Genomic DNA, 10,725 nt, shown 5'->3' with positions numbered 1-10,725 from the left:
ACACCCAAGGCACTCTTACGGTATCCGGGAGTTACACGATCTCATGGTCGAAGGAAGAGATACTTGACACTTTGCAAAGCTCTAGCAAAACGAACTACACGATCTTTTATGCTATGCTTAGGATTGGGTCTTGTCCATCACATCATTCTCCTAATGATGTGATCCCGTTATCAACGACATCCAATGTCCATAGTCAGGAAACCATGACTATCTGTTGATCACAACGAGCTGGTCAACTAGAGGCTTACCAGGGACATAGTGTGGTCTAAGTATTCACACGTGTATTACGATTTCCGGATAATACAGTTATAGCATGAATAAAAGACAATTATCATGAACAATGAAATATAATAATACTTTTATTATTGCCTCTAGGGCATATTTCCAACAGAACAATCCCTCTGTAGCGCAAGTGCGCACCACGATCCATTCCCTGAACAATCCCTTCATCCTACGACTGGTGTTCGGGATGGGCTTCGTTCTACAGATCGCGATGGCGGAGAGGCCTCAACGTTGCCGGAACTGGAGGCGTCGCCTCATGCCCACCATCGCCATGCGGGGAGGGGATCTCTCCGTCCTCACCAACCTCTTTGCCGTCTCCCTGGCTGCCTCGCCGGGGTAAAGGGAAGGGGAGGATCCTGCGCGCTTTGGCTGGATCCATTCAGAAGAAGACGCGAAGACGGCGCGGCGGCGGCGTCGCCCGCAACCCCGATCCGTTCTCTCTGGATCGAAGAGGTTTCCTTTCCTTTCCGGAGACAGGACTGCAACGAGTACCCTATTGGGCTGTTTGTGCTAGGTTAGATAAATGGGTTGTCCAGCCCAGTTCACCAGAGGGCTCGGTTTTTTCCTCCGGAGCAGCAGCCCCTTAGGACAGCATATCTAACGGCCAGAAATGACCAAATCAGCAAAATGGACGGCCGAAAATCCAAATCGCTGTGAGGGCAGGGATTAGGTGCGGTTATACTGTCCTTAATAGATAGATGAGACATGCCATGCAACTTGTATAGCCATATCATGATTATGATGTGACGACATGATTTGTGTTGAATGATATGATGAGACTATTATGTGTATGATATGATGAGCATATTGCCAGTTTATGATATGATTAGAATACTGTATTAAATCTGTACAAAAACATCGCAAATACGTAGAAAAAAATATGTGAACATATAGTAGTAGCGCTCTTTAGCGCTGAATAGGAAAACGCTATTGCTAAGCCACTTAGCAGTAGCGCTGGTATAGATAGCGCTAGTGCTAAGTAGCTATAGCAGTAGCACGGGCAGAAACACACTACTGCTACACGTTAGTTGTAGCGCTGTATCAGTAGCGTGGTGCCCCGCGCTAGTGATAGCCCTTAGACCTGCGCTACTGCTAGGCTTTTCTCTAGTAATGTCATCCTGTATTGTCGATGGTGTGTTTAGGCACTGGGATGGTTAGGGGTTCTCTTTGTGCTGTTTCGTGGAGGTACCATATTTTCCCCACCCCATTAGAATCTCACGTGTTTTTTGGGGGGTATGGTCGTTGTGCTCCACTCCAGAAGCCGGTGCATGTTGCGTGTGTGGCTCTATGTGGCATGGTGTCTCGCATGTGTGGAGGCAACGTGTATGACTTGGGCGGTGAAGAACGTCAGGGCACAAGGAGCGTCCCAAGAAACATGCCTTCAGCCGGCCATGGCTGCCTCAGAATCATGGAAGTGGGAGGACGACGAGCTGCTACATGACCAGCGTGTTGCACGACTTGCTCATGCCATCGTGCGCACAACGCGAGGATAACCGGAGTTGTCTTACTTACTATGCATGTCTCTAGCATGGTGCACAGCGTAACAGATAGTAGTTTGATTACAGTGAAATGTTTTTGTGCAAGATAGATGTTGAGCAAGCAATACTCCCTCACTTGTCTCTTGAAATACGATGGAGCAAGACCAGAGACTGTTGTCTATAAGAGTTGGTAGAAATGTGGGTTTGGTTTGATGCCAACTGCGGTTGTACGCACAATGAATCATCCTTCCAATCTACCATAGTACACTAGCATCAATGTACAACCTCACATTTTAAACTCATGATATCCTGATTAGTATATTTATATCAACCATAATGTAAGAACATGCATGCACCTTACCGGCGGTGACATGCCCCATTAAATCCCACCGTCACCGAGCCGCCTTTAAAATGTGTCCATCCAAACCCTGCCCCCTCAGACCTTCACCACTACAGACACACATACTCATGCTCAAGGCTATTCTAGTGGCGCAGATTGCACCAAATTGTTTTGATCCATTGACTGGCTTCATACAGATTCAGATTGATTCAATCCCTCTCTTGTTTTGTCGAGTGCTTCTATTGTTTGCTGCAGTTTGAAGCCAGCTGGTTTGGTTTTCTCTTGTTGCTATGGTGGCTCCGGTTGAGCATGCGAGAAATGTGTGGCAGCCTAAACATATTGGATTAGCTAGAAATAGAGTTAGGAACCAATTTGGGAATTGGAGGCATCCGGAAAGTGTTGTGGAGAAAGTCCCAAACATACAGTAAAAAAAATAGAAGAGCTTCATTCTAATGTTTTGGTTGATCTGTGATGAGTAGAGGCTGCAGCGGCGCCGCTGTATACTATAGGTCTATTTGAAAACTATTTTTTTTCTCCATGATTGTTAGGGTATACAGAGTCGTCATCTTTTGTGAATTTTTTCTTCTGGTTATGAAATGAGAGATATAATTTGTTCCAAAAGTAAACAATTTTTTGCTTTGAACTTGAATTTGGGCTCATTGTTGTTCATAGGGTGTCTATTGGCTTCCCCAAAGATACATTGATTGAGAATTTCTAAAACTAAAGTCTGAAGCAAAGATCCTGCTTCATAGGTTCTTGCCATCATTCCAATGGATCACGGTGCCTTAACTCCATGTAGTTTGCTCCTTGGGCCTTGTTTAGTTAGATGGGATCAACTGGGATTTTGGTCACATCTATGTGGATCAGACCTCATGGGCACTATTCTCGGAGGCGGTCTTTTTCGCATTTGCTTGAGCTGGTTGTGAAAAAGATTTTAGTCTAGTCATCGTCGATTAACACAACGTCAAAAATCGTCTCGACCCGTGGAACGGTTCTCAACAAAGCGTCCCTGGCAAAGTCGAGTCCTTCTTGTCCATAGTGACATGACATGTTCTCTGAAAACTTGTGGTCGGTGTCCTATATGGGCAAATCAAGGTGGGTATCTCCTCTTTCGATGATGCCTCTGCCCCGCCCTGTTCCATGGTGAGCATCTGATGTCCACGCTCTCCCTGTTCAGTAGTAATAATATTCGTATTTAAGTGTTTATATTAAGGGCCCTAGTTTAAGTGTCCCCCCCCCCCCCCCCCCCCCCGCCACAAAAAAAAATTCAGGACCAACCCTGCTCCAGGCATATGGATGCAACTACAAGAACAACAACAACAACAACTTAGAATCGATGCTACGACCCAGTTCTTTTCGTGCAGGATTCTGCAAAGTCAAGATTCTAGAAAATGCTCACAAAATATGTCCGCCAATTCTTTTCTGTGATGCAGTTTGAGGTTGTGGATTGATTTGTGTGCTAAAATCTCTGTACTGCCCTTAAAAAAGTGTTTGAATTTTTAACACTTTGTTGTTTCGAGCAATATTTGGTGGAATATGAGCACGCAAGCTAGTTCTAAATGTTACGATTATAGAGGGAGTCTACTACAAATAGAAGGACTAATTTCTAGCTATGAGACTGACATAAATAGCATCACATGTTGTGGCCATGGTACCATCATCTTCTGATGGTACATCATTGGCGCCCATGGGGCAATGTGTTGATTTAATCGCAGCTTCTCTACAGGCACATCCATAAAAAGGAATGAGTCGTATTATCCCAATTAGCTTTAGCTACAATGGCTTTCTCCAAATGAAACATCTAGCCATCAACACATACATACATCATCTATTCATCAACACATAACAAAATTACCAAGCACCAAGTAATAGTACCAAATTATCCTGATGGTGTGTTGGTGATTCTAGAGTTCCCGGATATTTTGAGTATGACATTGAAGATCTTATATGTGACACCGTATGGTTTGAACCGCTGAAGAGTGGAAGCTCTACAAAAATTTCAAGTGCTATGCACGGTCTTGTAGGCCTCATTTGGTTATGCGGGATCCCCTCCCCCCCCCCCCCCCCCCCGGTATCCCCAATAAAATCCAGGGCTCATGACCCACGCGATGAATCAGCCCGTGGAAAACCAACTGATCATTTGGCGTGTGGGTTCAGTTGAGATGGATTTAACAACCACCTGTGGAAATGGTAATATTTTTTCGATTCTCCCACATGACCCACTGCATGCCACCGCGTGTGCAGCTTGTGAGGATAACTGGAGTTATCTTACGTATAATGCATGTCTCTAGCATTGGTCTTGACATACACCCCAATAGTATATAGTATGAATGATCTTCCCAATCTACCATAGTACTAGTAATAATGTATAATCTCACAATTTAAACTCATGGTACCCTGATTTAGACATTTATATCGGCCAACTGATAAGAACATGCATTGCCCCTTATGGTTGGTGACATGCTCCTTCAACTCCCACTTTCACTGAACTGCCTTTAAAATGCGCCCCATTTCTCCGCCCTCGTCCCCTCTCCACTCAAGAGTGACATACTCACCCTTAAGGCTATTATAGTGGCTAGGATTGCTCAAAATCATTATCAGCCATTGATCGGTCTCTTGTAGGCTGAGAACAACTCGACACCTCGCTGTTTTCTTCGAGTGATTCTATTGTTTGCTACAGTGTGAAGTAGTTTCACTTAGTTTTCTCCTGTTGCGACGAAGGCTTACAGTTAGTACATAAGAAATGTGTTGTGACTGTGTAAACTTGTTGGATTAGCTAAGATTAGAGTTCGGATCAAACTGGGAGTTGGAGGCATCTAGAAAGTTTTATCAAGATTGCCAGACTGACCTTGTGATAAAAAAATATTTTAAAAATCTTCACTTGACTGCTTTTATTAATTGAGAAACAGTTTTTAAACCCATCCATATATTAATTAATAAATCCATCCATTTGTATATCTTTTCCCTATATATTATATATATATTATATATATATATAATATATATATATATATATATATATATATATATATATATATATATATATATATATATATATATATAGGCTTGCTAAAGTATGCCTGCGCGCATTGTGGCCTATCATACAAAAAATTGACCGTAACGACGTTACCACCAAAACTGCTCCACCCACTTTGGGGTGCCTGGTAAAAAAAATCTAGGTTCATTACCATCCTTACTTAATATATTACTACCAACGGTAAAATTCCTAGGTCCATTACTGTCTATACTTGTTCTATTACTAGCAATGTTTAGGGATGAAATCTTCGAATGTCAGTGCCTAGTAAAAAAAACTAGGTTTGTTATCATCCATACTTAATATATTATTGCCAATGGTAAAAAGCTTAGGTCCATTACTATATATGCTTATTCTATTACTGACAATGTTTAAGGATGAAACCTTCTGATATGTCAGTGCGCAGTAAAAAACCTAGGTTCATTACCATCCATAGTTAATATATTACTGCCAACGGAAAAAATCCTAGGTCCATTACTACCTATACTTATTCTGTTACTGGCAATGTTTAGGGATGAAACCTTGATATGTCAATGCCTAGTAAAAAAACCTAGGTTCATTACCATCCATACTTCATATATTACTGTCAATGAATAGTGACCCAAGATCAGGATGTAGCGGACAAACACATAGTAATAGAATTAAATGCCTCACTTTTTCTTTGACATGCCGTTACCCTCAACCAACCTGGCGTCTTCGCGTGGGGTGGTGCGACTCGCGCCTGATTAAGAGTGGCCGGCGCGTAGCCTAAGTAAAAATGCGCGCACGCACACAATAGCGCAGCCGTGTATATATATATATATATATATATATATATATATATATATATATATATATATATATATATATATATATATATATATATATATATATCCCTAATAATAAAGCACGGATTGACTTCGTGGGTTCATCGTCACAATACGCTTCTTCCCGTAAGTTTGCGCTTTCACTTTAAATTTAAAACATATTCAAGGTGGTACTAAATTTTGTTTAGAATATTTTCGAAAACTCCACCTGTCGTATCAAATATTCAACCCGCGGTCTACAAGCACACAGAAGCACGGGTTCTCCTCGCCTCCCGATCCCAGCCGCCATGAGGCGATCCCGGCGACGCTCGATCCGGTGCTGCGAGCTAGGTTCGAGCAGCCACCTCTCCGGCCTCCCCGCCGGCGGCGCGCCGACGCGCCGGTCACGCCTCTTCTCCTCCCCTTCCCTCCTCTGCTCTTGCCCCCTTCTCCTCCACCCAATTTTTTTCAGTCCGTCTCAATTCGCTCGATCCACCCCTCCTGAGCGGCGGACAGTGGAGATGATGAACAGGCCGCGGACGCCAGTCGAAGGCCTTGAGAAGGACTGCGCGGTTGGACTCGAGAGCAGCTGCACTAGAGGACACCATGGTCTTGGCATTGCTGCCCCGCACGAGAAGAGGAGGGTTCCCTCCGCCGCCGCCGAGCCCGCATCCGTGCTCTCCGCGGTGCCCGTCCTCGCTCCGCCGTTGCCAAATCGTACGAGATCGGCAGGATCCGCTGCATCTTGCGCGCCGCCGCCGGTGCTTCACCTGTTGCCGGCCTCCTTCCAGTTCCCTTCGTCGCCGAGGACGAGCACGCCAAGTTCCCATGCCTTTTCCAGCGGTCATTATGACGAGTTGTTCCCCAACTGAAGGAACAGATCAAGGCCATGGGATCCAGCCGGTGAGAGTCCCTTGACCGCATCACCTTGCTGAACACATGGTGGGGGGCGGCATGGACGAGCTGCTCGTCGGCATCCATCCCCTGCACCCAGCCCCCGCCAACCATGGCCGCCCATCACCCTCGACGGCGCGCGCCTCCAGCATCCCGAGAATCAGCGCCCACCTCCCTGGGAGAGCTCCTCCTATCTCCAGAGGAGGCGCATGAGCCGAGCCCAGCCATCACGCGCCCGTGGCCAACAACAACCTCCAGGTCGCATCAGCGTTCGGTGGCATGGGCATGCTCTCGACTGATTGATTTTTGTATGGAAGATTTTTCTGAGTGGGGGTCGGGCAACGCCCATGGGTGCTGTGTAGGAGTACATGTTCAAGACAATCAACAGCTTCTTTGATGACTTCCTCACCTAATGGAGAGATACAATTTTGGGACAGTGAATAGATGTCTAATAGGTTTGTTGGCTACTTCTGAATGTTCATAATCTGTAAAACCATTCAAATTTACTATGATTTTGCTTGAACAGGGGCACCGCCGCATGAGGAATGACACTTTCTGGCTAGCAGTGGCGACGACCACCACTGGACACGAGGGATCAACATGCTGACTGAACGAGCTCGTCCTCGGAGTTAACTTCCACTACTTTCACTGATTTGGACTCACTTCTCTTCAGTCCAAATATTTGGACTCTCAGTTAACTTCCTGCTTTTCAAAAGTTAATTTAGTCCCACCATTTGAAATTCTTCAGCAACAGTTAGTCGTCGGCCATGAGGCGGTTAGAGAACATGGTGACTGTAGCATAAGCTACACAGCCGGTTTTTGCTCCGATCACCTGCCTTGCTACTTGTGCGTGATTATGATCTGATTTGTATGCAACTCTGACATGTGAAAATAATGAAGCTGCCAGCTGGTTCTTTGCATGTTCCAGAGTGTGTTCGTTTAATTTTGATAGAAATTTGGTTCTCAGTTCTTGGATGCATAGCTCATCTACTGTAGCAGTTATCTTTTGTTAACTGCAACAGTTAACTTCATTGTTACTGTAGTGGGTTCCTATTATAAATTGAGAAAAAAATAACTGATGCAGTTAGCTGTGAGATGCAGTTCTCTTTGGAAATTGTTGGTCGCGTTAGCTTTAGGAAAAACCAGAAAGTTTAATTTGCATTTTACAAAACAATTCATCTTTTATGGTCCAGTTAGCTTTAGAAAAAACTAAGGGACGTTCTGCAGTTTGTTTTTCTTTTGATGAGAAAATGTAGTAGTTAGATGAGCACTCCCGCCATGGTTGTAGGAGGAGAGAAATGTAGTAGTTAGGAGTTTATTTGTCTTTGTTGCTTCGGGCCACAAGAGAATAACTGTGAAAAATTGTTGTAGCAGTTAACATGTAAAAATGTCACAGTTAATGTGTGAGAGAAAAAAGTTACTGTGTTACAGAAAAAGGAAAATATTTGTTGTACCAAAAGTTAACTATTCAATTTACCAGCAGTTTTTTTTTTGCAGGGGTAATTTAGCAGCAAAATTAGCATCGTTTTCCTTCAGTCCACTTTTCGTGTGCGTTCAGTCATGTATTGCCGTCTCTATTTGGCATGATTTGCAGCGAGTTTCTTTGGTGTCTATTTTTATTCCAGTGCCTTGTTCTTTCTGGCAAGACAGTGTTTGTGTTAATGCCTATGGTAGATTAGCATGTATTATGATTAAGAACTACAATTGATCAGCATATTGAGTAAGCAAGATGGTCGGCAATCAAACTGAGTGCTAGCATTAAGCTTGAATCCTGGTCGTTCCTTCTCCCCTTCTCTGTTTTGCTATAGTCTGAACATTCTGAATTTTGAATACTTGCAGGTACCTTCTGAACTGAACTTTGAACACTTGCATGTAGATTCTGAACTGAAGTTTGAAGGCATGCAGGCAAATTTATTTCAAGCATCGGGTTTTCTTGGGACCCGACACCGATGAGGTCGGAGACGATGGTTCATGGCGGAGGCCGTCGACAACGGCCAGGACACAAGGTTGCTGGTCTACAATCTGCTCCAGCATGCTTCGTATGTTGTCCTTCTCCCCCTCTGCTTTTTCCGTACTTCTCTCACCTTCGTTTCTTTTTATTTTACAGAAAAAACCAGCACGTCGCCCTCGCGCGAGTGTTGAATCAGTCGTTTGAAAATTATGTGTGACATTTCTATGCCCAATATGTGCCGGGGCGCCGCCGCTGCTCCGTGCCTGCCACAACATCAACCGCCACTAGCCCTCATGTTTCTGCATTGTCTGCACCACGGGCGTGGTAGCCCGTGCAGCCACCTCAAGCGTCCTTCATCGCCCATGCCTATGTCCCCTGTGTGACGCGGGATCCGCCTCATCGGGCGAGGAAACCGGCACCTCGGCTGCCATCTCACACATGTCGGCATGCACCTGGGTGTGCGGTGAGAACAATGCATTTTCCCAATAGGACATCTTTCTTTAGCAAACTTTATGTTTTTACAAGGATAGTTTGCAAGATAGTGGTACTATCGTACGTATTGTAGTGTCTACTGGTGACATAGTTTTTAGTAGCCATGGTGACATCAGGTGATCCTTATGAGCAGAACTACCATGACAAGCATACGGGTCAATAGAATCTAGAAAGTTGCATTTTATTTGCTCTATTAAAAATGGATTCAATTTCAATGAAAATCGTTAACTGGGCTCCCATGATTGCGGTGGTGTATTATTCTGCAAAAAGTAGTTTTGTCGCCTTTTAATGTTTTCATTCACATATGTGGTCATATATGTAGCCTCACATGATGCGAGTTATCAACCATGTAGACGTAGTTCTTATCTTTCTTTTCATCACACTTTTGGCCAATTAATTAGCTTTCGTTGCATCATACACACATCTGGATAATGAATAAAATGATGTACCTTTTGGATTACTTCTTCACCAACATATGTTCCACTCTACATTTGTCTTTTGGATTACTTCTTCACCAATTTATGTTCCACTCTACATTTATATCAGGAAAAATAGTTGTCTATAGGGACCTTGTATATAGTGGTTTTAGTAGGCATGGGTGTTTGCATTTTTCTATTTTTTATCAGTTGCAACGCACGGGCCCTTTTGCTAGGTATGTAGAAAGCTTTGGTATTAGTAACTGAAGTATTCACAGCGCAGGCATTGGAATACTGATGTATTAAATTACTATAGTTTCAAAAAAATATGTTGTATCTGTTCGGCTATGGCAAGTATCAATGTGAATTTTTTATTCTTGCAATTGCTACACTGGTATTTTAAGTTATTTTTATTGCAGAAATAATATTCAATTTAGAGACACAGACATAGCAGAGGCGACCATGTTGTATCCAAGGTGGCATCCCCACATCATTCAAATTCCTTTTCTCTGTGATGCATAGATGAACTTAATTTGGCAGGTGTAGAGTGGTCGGCAGGGGATATTACTATTGTGGCATGGGTTAACTTCATATATACAAGTGCAGTGTTACCTTTAGAAATTTCATGGAAGTATTTGCTGGTGTTTTCTCGCTCCTGATTGTAGTCAATCCTTACGAAGGATGGTGTATGGACTGGCAGCCGTCACGTTCAACTCAACAAGTTTATTTTTTGAAGTTTTAATCATTGCCTTGCGTAGGTGCGGTTCAATGATAACTCGCCTAAGGATTGACCACGTTTGAATGCGCAGATGACGTGGATCTGTGGGGTCTTTAGCCATGTTTATCAGACTAGCAGCGTGTGATTTTTTCTCCCGTTGCAACGCACGGGCTCTTTTGCTAGTCTATCCCTAATAATAATAAAGCACGGATTGACTCCGTGAGTTCACCGTCACAATACGCTTTCGCCCAGTCATAATACGTTTTTACGATTCGTATAGACAAAATCATAATATAAACGAGGTGGTACTAATTAGCTCTAGCTAGATTGGTTGG

The 10,725-nt window shown here is 43.7% G+C and overlaps 1 long non-coding RNA gene across 1 annotated transcript; it reads left to right on the top strand.

Moving 5' to 3' along the window:
- Positions 1-6,203: 6,203 nt before the first annotated feature.
- Positions 6,204-8,819, top strand: LOC123152181 (uncharacterized). The gene is made up of 2 exons (XR_006476060.1): positions 6,204-7,268; positions 7,340-8,819. It is a non-coding gene; the product is annotated as an uncharacterized lncRNA (long non-coding RNA).
- The last annotated feature ends 1,906 nt before the right edge of the window (positions 8,820-10,725 follow it).

Source organism: Triticum aestivum, chromosome 7A (genome assembly GCF_018294505.1).
Source record: "Triticum aestivum cultivar Chinese Spring chromosome 7A, IWGSC CS RefSeq v2.1, whole genome shotgun sequence".
Taxonomy (NCBI): Eukaryota; Viridiplantae; Streptophyta; class Magnoliopsida; order Poales; family Poaceae; genus Triticum; species Triticum aestivum.
This window is presented reverse-complemented; position numbering and strand designations above follow the sequence as displayed.